This window comes from Stigmatopora nigra, chromosome 14 (assembly GCF_051989575.1).
Source record: "Stigmatopora nigra isolate UIUO_SnigA chromosome 14, RoL_Snig_1.1, whole genome shotgun sequence".
Classification (NCBI taxonomy): domain Eukaryota; kingdom Metazoa; phylum Chordata; class Actinopteri; order Syngnathiformes; family Syngnathidae; genus Stigmatopora; species Stigmatopora nigra.
In genome coordinates, this window is record NC_135521.1 from 3,763,921 (window position 1) to 3,771,481 (window position 7,561).

The 7,561-nt window shown below is 38.6% G+C and overlaps 1 protein-coding gene across 3 annotated transcripts in view; it reads left to right on the top strand.

Moving 5' to 3' along the window:
• LOC144207107 (uncharacterized) overlaps positions 1–7,226 on the top strand; it is a 66,115-nt gene extending 58,889 nt beyond the window's left edge. For 2 of the 3 annotated variants that reach the window (XM_077732352.1, XM_077732354.1), the window contains one exon: positions 2,249–3,142. The gene's annotated coding sequence lies outside the window, so the exon portion shown is untranslated. Of the gene's footprint in view, positions 1–2,248; positions 3,143–6,998 lie in introns of those variants that run through there. The other variant, XM_077732356.1, reaches the window with a different exon arrangement.
• Positions 7,227–7,561: the final 335 nt, after the last annotated feature.

A 7,561-nucleotide genomic window follows, 5' to 3' on the forward strand; every position in this document is an offset into this window, starting at 1 on the left:
CTTATTATTTTAGAGCACTTGTTTTTCCTCATGTCATCCCTAATCAGCATTTTTTCCACCTGTGTTCATTTACATTCTGCGTGTATAAATAGTCATTGTCTCTGTTGTCTTGTGCAAGTGTTATCATCAGTCAGCATTCTTCCACAGCACAAGACTTCTTGTTCAAGAAGTTCTGTTTATGAAAGTGTAAGAGAACATTGGTAAGCCAACTGAATTTCTTTGCTATTTTGGCTTTTTGCCATTGTTTTTGTGTTTTTTCGAGGAGTGAATTTCAGTATTTTTCCATCTGTCTCCTTTGAATGACTGTATTTCAAAGTGCCTTGTTTGTGGCAGGTTGATGATAGAGTGGTTAGCACAGTTCTGGGGGTTAAGAGTTCGATCCCAGGTGGGTCCTCACTTGTGGAGTTTGCATTCTACCCGTAGCCTGGTTGGGTGTTCTCCGAGTGCTCAGGTTTCCTCCCACATCCCAAAAATATGAAAGATAGATTGGTTAAACACTCAAAATTGCACCTAGGTATGAGTGTGAGAGTAAATGTTTGTCCGGCTCCAGGACCCTCTGCTACATTTGTGTGGATAATCGGTTTGGAAAATGAATGAATGAAAGAATGCAGAGTTTGTTTTGTCATTTTGATTACTCGAGAAAATTCTGCATCTGCGTCCTTTCATTCCAATCCAATCCATGTCGTTTTAGCTCACATCTTTGAGAAACATCCAAATAAACAAGTGTAGTGGAAGTGTAGTGATAATCAAATCACCTAATATGAACTCATTTCTATGTAACTATAAATTAGATTTCCTGCTCTTCGATAAAACAAACAATGCACAAAAAGGTTGTATTTTTTCCATGTTGATGCCATGTAAATTTATCAGGTTAAATCCTCAAATTTACCACAAAAGTGTGATGGAAAGATACCCCGAAGAGACCATATTTACTTCTGTAAACACTACAACAAGTGATGTTGTGTCAGAAGTCTCGCTGTTTTCATGAATGTCACTTTGTGGCTTCATCCTGCTCAAACATTGAGTCACAAGTTTTTTGAAATATGAGCTTCTACACCAAAATTCGGAATTAACAACAACAAAATTCCAAATTATGCATCACGCCCTCAGGTGAGTGTAGCCTTAGATTTTCCTTGGTGTTTGCAGAGTAGCGACAGCAAAGTGGCTGCATGTGTTTTATTTGAGTATTTACTTTTTCTTCTTCCTCAACTTCATTTACTATGGAAGGTTTTGTTTTTAGTATATGTTCTTTTTGTTTACTCTGCCAGAAGGCATGGGGAAACATTGTATACATGAATCCAAATGTGGATACCTTGGTTTTAGTTAGTCTAGTTATTTTTTTTATTCCTTATATCATACAATAGGCACATATACTGCTATTATCACATGATCCATCTTGTATATTTGGGGTCTCCCCTTCTCTAAACTCTACTATTATTTTACATTTTTGCACAATTTAGATTCATCAATGTTATGTCTTAACACTATTGCAGCCATCAAAAGCACTTGTCGCTTCCCCTTTTCCCTTAAGTCTAAAGCACTACATCGTGTCAACATTAGGGGCCCGCAGCCCCCCCGAAATTAATGGGGAATTAATGATTCCGTTATCCCCCTGCTGTGCGAGGGTGTTTTTTGGGATTCTTTTTTTTTTTTAATCGCCCAACCTCTAGAAACTGATTGGAGCAGAAAAAATACGCCCAGTCCCCCTTCTGCCAGGCTTCACAATGGAGGCGCTGATTTTTTTGATAGGGGCCTACACCATCAGGGGGCCAGCTGGAATTAGAAGTGGATTAATAATTTTAAACAAGGCTAAACCGGCTTGGACTGTCTGTCTGTCTGCTCTTTCCAATGCTTAGCCAATAGTCCGTCTGCTGCTTGGACACATCAAAACAATCTAAAAAACACTATATGTTCCTAATGAAGTGCTCGGATTTTAGTTTACAGGCTTGCCAGGGCATGAAAACATACTTATGGAGGGTGATTTCACAAGGTTCTATGACTGAGAACAAGCCGGGATTATTGCTGACATTTCTTTTTACATCTCTGCGATAACACGGGCTTTACAAATTACCGACTTTCCATTGAGAGATCTACTAACCCCATAGTTGGCAGGCTTTTAAAAAAGTAATTTAATATGTTTAGTCAAGGTCAGACACTCTTTTGGAAATCTGTGTCAAAACCTGTTCAAATAATATATTTTGTAAGTGCAAAAAACTTTGCCCGACTTTGTCTAATGTCGTGTTTGCAGGACCTTCTGCGATTGGAGTGAAAATATCGTCTGGGATGTCGAATTTGGACTTTCCTTGTCGTAGAATGTTGGCCCGGTTAAGGGTAAAGCTAAGATTTTGGTGCCAGTGGGAGTGTTAACTGGTGAGTTTCTGGGATTTTCAGGGGGCGGGTAAGGGAGGGGATGATCTAAAAGCAGACGTATTATCACTCGAATTTGGGTTCAAAACCAGACTTTGGTAATCTCCATGTAATTTAAATGTGTGTGCGGCAATGAATTTTGTCCAAAGCGAGCAAAGATGTTCCACACATAAAAGCCAATGGTGCCTTTTCCCCTCTGTCTACAAAATACACCTGTAAAGCAGAATAGTCATTGCTACATTCATAAAACTGACAATAACAGAAATTCATAATTTTCCCCTCGTAATGCAGTCATTAGAAAAATGTCCTGTGAACATAGCAAGGGACATTAGCCCCCTTCTGAGCTATTATCCCAGCTGTCTGGTGTTGCAATTTTACACTCCTCTGATTCTGACTAGCAGAAGAGAATGTGCTTGCCCCAGATTTCACCTTATTGAGGTAAAACGGAAAAAATCAACCCAAAGACAAGCTAATTCCAAGACTGGGATCAGCGGAGCGCTCAGACTACTCTTTCAAAAGCAAACAGTTAAAGGAGAACTGTGTGAAGTTGCTCGGCAGGTCAACTTTCGTTTTGTTCCCATGAGATGAACTTTGATGTTGTTCCGAGTCGGAACCAATTGACGGTGTTGCGTCTTATATGATATTTTGCATCAGCTTTCTTCATGGTGAATGTATGAAGAACGTCATGTTTTATGCAGCTGACAGACAAGGCTGAGCTAATGCATAATTTAAACCCGGCAAGAGTGAAAACAAAGTGCCTGCATGGGAGCATTTCACTGTATTAAACTGTTATTAGCCTCGCCACTTATTGTTCTTATGTAATATAAGATCTATAGATGGAAATAAATTCACTGATAGTATTTTTTTTTCAGGGAATAAAGGTGACATTTTTGTAAATTACCCACACAAGGATGGGGATTTACAGGTTAATGATAGTTAGAAAAAAATATTGTTTTAAAAAATGATTAAACAGTTGACTTGTTTTTGATTCTTTGTATAAAATAAAATAAAAAAACATGGAATATTTATCATTAGTTGGTTTGGTGTGTGATGTGAGAAAACTGGGAAGAGTTACTGTTTTTCAAAGTAAAAGCTGACACTGTCAAATGTGTTATTTTGACATTGGGATCAGTCTATTGTCATTGAAGAATGAATAAATTGGAGATTCCTTACCGGGAAGGAACTGATGTACTTTGTAGTTAACAAAATCTCAAAATTATTCATCTAATTTCAAAATAGTTTGATTTCAGTAAACATGGATTTCATTAGTGATTACTTGTTAATTTATCAATTATTGTCACACATATAGTTTACATTTAAAACATCTGAATGTTTGAATTTGTATGAAAAAGGACACATTTTTAATGACTAGAATCGACTATTTTGTTTTTCTAACAGAAGTATGTCTTATCAAGGCCCTTCTTGTGATTTAATGACTTTTTTCATTATTTTTTATTAAGTAAGACTCAGTCACTTTTCTGCAGTTTTTTTTCTATGTATAATTTGACTCTGGGAAAAATGATGACTGTTTTTATTCTCGGCAAAATGTAATATTTTCCTCTTCAGTTTTTTCCCCTCTTGATTGTTATTCTCTGTGTTTTAGAACTTTTCTTGTACATCAGCACCTCATACTTGTACCAAAATTCCACCGCCACACAATGTTTTTCCAAAAGTATAATACTTTTTTTCCAGTTTTTTAAATGTCAGGTCACTTCCGAACCAATCAGGTCTTCAGATTTTTTTAAGATACCTCATTAATTGAATTTAGACCCCAAAATAATAATTTGACAAGGCATGAGAGGCTATTTCCTCATTTGACGTGACCCACTATTGTTTATCAGAGTAATAAGTAAGATTTCCCATCAAAGGGGAGGTTTTGGGTTTCTCTGCGTATCCCCCCGGTGAGGCCCATCAAGAGGAAAGAGGTGTCACGGGTCATCATAGCAGGGGACGGATCGAGTGTCTGGGCAGATGCAGATGAAAATATTTGACTTTGATACGTTTTAGCAAAGCAGCTTAGTTACAGCCGCCTCTGGAAAATGTGCAATGTATTAAGCGGGGACCTGCCAATCACACTCGTGTGCACTTTAACACCACCACCCGCCAACGTAATTGATTTATTTTTCTTATTACCAAATAAGCCTATCCGGGGCCGTGGAATCGGGAGCGACATTGTCGTTTGTGTTGTTCTCGTCCCCAAAATGCTTTAAAAGGCAATTATTGTGGCGATTGTCCCATTCTGGCATTGAAAAGCTGTCAGTGTGAAAGGCCCGCGATTGGTTTGGTGGACACCCCTGGCCCCATACATTATCCTGGCATGAGGTCGCCCTGCACCTGGCTTTTCCATCCCCCTCTCTTTTGCATCCAGCCCTCCTCCTACCTGTCCCCTCTAACAATACCTCTCTGTCATTGATTAAAAAACAATAACAAGGAAATCGACTGTCCATCCCTTATAATGCAATCATTTTTTTCATGGCTTTTTGGCGGGTCAGGATCTGTGTTCATAAATATAAATTCCAGCCGATAAACTGGCTTTGTTTGAAGCCGTCACCCGGCAACTGGCTGGCCGCCATGGCTTCTTTTCCAAGCAAAACGCACATCATTACAGTCCAAATCACCTCTGATCATGCAGCTTTTAACAGACAACATATAGAAAAACGATTCCCCTATTGTTGCTGTGCTTGCATGGCTTTTGATTAGACCTCATGCGACACTCTTTTATCCCCTTGCCCCCAAGTGCCAGTGTTTTCATGCAGGTTAACACACATGCTTACAAGAGAGGCAGCTATAGCTTCGTTGTGTAGTGTATTTTTCCCCCACTCTTTCTCTTAAAATATCAAGGGATACATTTGTGTTTTATACTGTGGTGCCGTGATGTTAAGATTTCAATCTTTGGCTGACGTTGATGACATCCAGTTTTAATGTAAAGCGAAAATTAATAGTGCATCTATCGCCGTCAATGGGAAAATGTGAGCAAAATGTTGTCAAAATTTGTTTGTTTTGTTTGTTGTTTGTTTGTTTGTTTTGCATGTTTTCTCTTGGGTGAATATATATTCATTCAAGTAAAAGTACTTTGACATTAATAAAAAAATATCTCAGTAAAAATAACCAATTGCAGCCAATTCAGGGTGTTCCCCTACTTTCTGCCCATAGTTGGCTGGGATAGGCTGCAGCACCCCCTTATAAGTTGTTTCAGAAAATGAATAAACAATGGAAGTACTGATGTAGAAGTAATGCTAAAAATAGAAGTTAAATGTTCTTCAATTGAAATATATTTAAAGTTAAAGTTACTTACTTGGTTGTGTGTCTGTTTCGGGGGTTGGTTGGGGTAAAACAATACTTTAAAAAAGTGCTAAAATGGGAAATAAATAAAGCGATAAGATAGTAGCCACTTAAAATACGAGCACATTCGAAACAGTACCCAGTTTTTGGCACAAATTGATTGTGTAGTGTGTTGTAAATTACTATGTTTGGTATGCTAATTAGCAGGGTAAAGTCCTTTAGTAGCTGCCAGGGCATTTCTTGTGTTATATTAGTATTGTAACATACATTGACTTTGTTAAACAGTAATGATTGGTGGTCTCCTCAATGTTCAGTCATATTGGAAATGTAGCTTCCCACCATCGGTTTCCTTCAGTCCATGGCTGTTTCCGCTTTTTACACACCTGAAATGTTTCCGTATATCTTCGTATATTTAGACGTAGGTGGAGTCATACTCATTCATGTCCTTCAAACCCTGGTTTGAAGGTTGGGTGTTAATGCGAAGACTTTCAAGTGTTGAGCGGCTACGACTGTCGTTAGTCTGTTATGATTGGCTATCGCGGCTTGTGCAGTTTTGAAGCATTGGAAGCTGGGATTTTGTATTATTGAAGTAATGTAAAATGTATTTTTTGACATTATAAGGTGTCAAGCAAACCAAAGATGCAAAAGTATCTTTTTTTTTCCTCCTCTCTCTTCTTTCATTTATTTTTTATTTTAATTATTTTCTCACAAAAGTGTTTTTAAACATAATTTAGTAATTGCATTGCAAGGCAAATTTATTTAAATATACAATTACTGGTGGAAAAAATACTCAAGAAGTTAATTGGAGCTTAACCCAGCTGTCGTCAAATTAAAGGAAGAGTACACCCTAGACTGGTCGCCAGTCAGCCGTAAATCACACAGAGGGACAAATGACCATCGGCACTCTCAATCATACCGCCACCAACGGGAATTGAGCCCGTGCCTGCCCACGCAAAAGTCAGACGAGAGGACCTCTATACCACATTACTCGAGAAGATATCACAGATAACTTATCTACAATAAATAGAGTAAATGTAATTTGTTTTGTCCACTCCTGATTCTAAGCAACACCTTTTTACAATGAGATGTTGATGAATATGTTGTACTCAGTTGATTCGTTGAGTCTAGTGGTAATTTGAACACTATTTACACAAGAACTACTTTAATTCACTTGATCACTGAATCGTTGGCCATTTAAAAGTCAACAAAAACTAGTCAATTAATGATATCGTCTCTCTCTTTCCCTCACTTGCTCCCTTTTTGTCTTTTCTTCTCTCTTGGCACACACTTACTAAACCTTGACTCTTTCATTCTCTCCTCGATCATTTCCCCTTTCTCTTTTTCTCCAGAGTGCCTCTTCCGAGGACACTTAGTTTTATCTGGACTACTTTAAGTGTCTTTTTCACACACATAGGCTGACCTGAACACAATTGTTGTTCAATCTCAAACTTTTCTGCTCTCGTTCCTTCCCTTTTTCATTTTTCTCTTCTCCATTTCTCTCTCTCCTTCTTTCTGACACACACACACATCCCATGGTCAGTTTATTTGCCATCTATTGCTCTCTCTCACGGACACAATCAAAGACACATACACACAGGCAGCAGTTTCATTCTCTCTCTCTCTCTCTCTCTCTCTCTCTCTCTCTCTCTCTCTCTCTCTCTCTCTCTCTCTCTCTCTCTCTCTTTCTTACTGTCACTTTGAGAATATGTCAACACAAGAGAAGACGAACTACAATCAGAGAACATCTGCTTGGCTGTCGACCCCCCCCCCCCCCCCCCCCCTTAACACAGCATCCACTCTGGGGGCCCATTAGCGTGGGTGCGTGGGTTTAGAAATTCATCAGGTTTGTTCAAACATTCCCTCCCTTGCCAGATGTTGAAGAATTAACACGCTGCCTCGAGATATGAGCTTA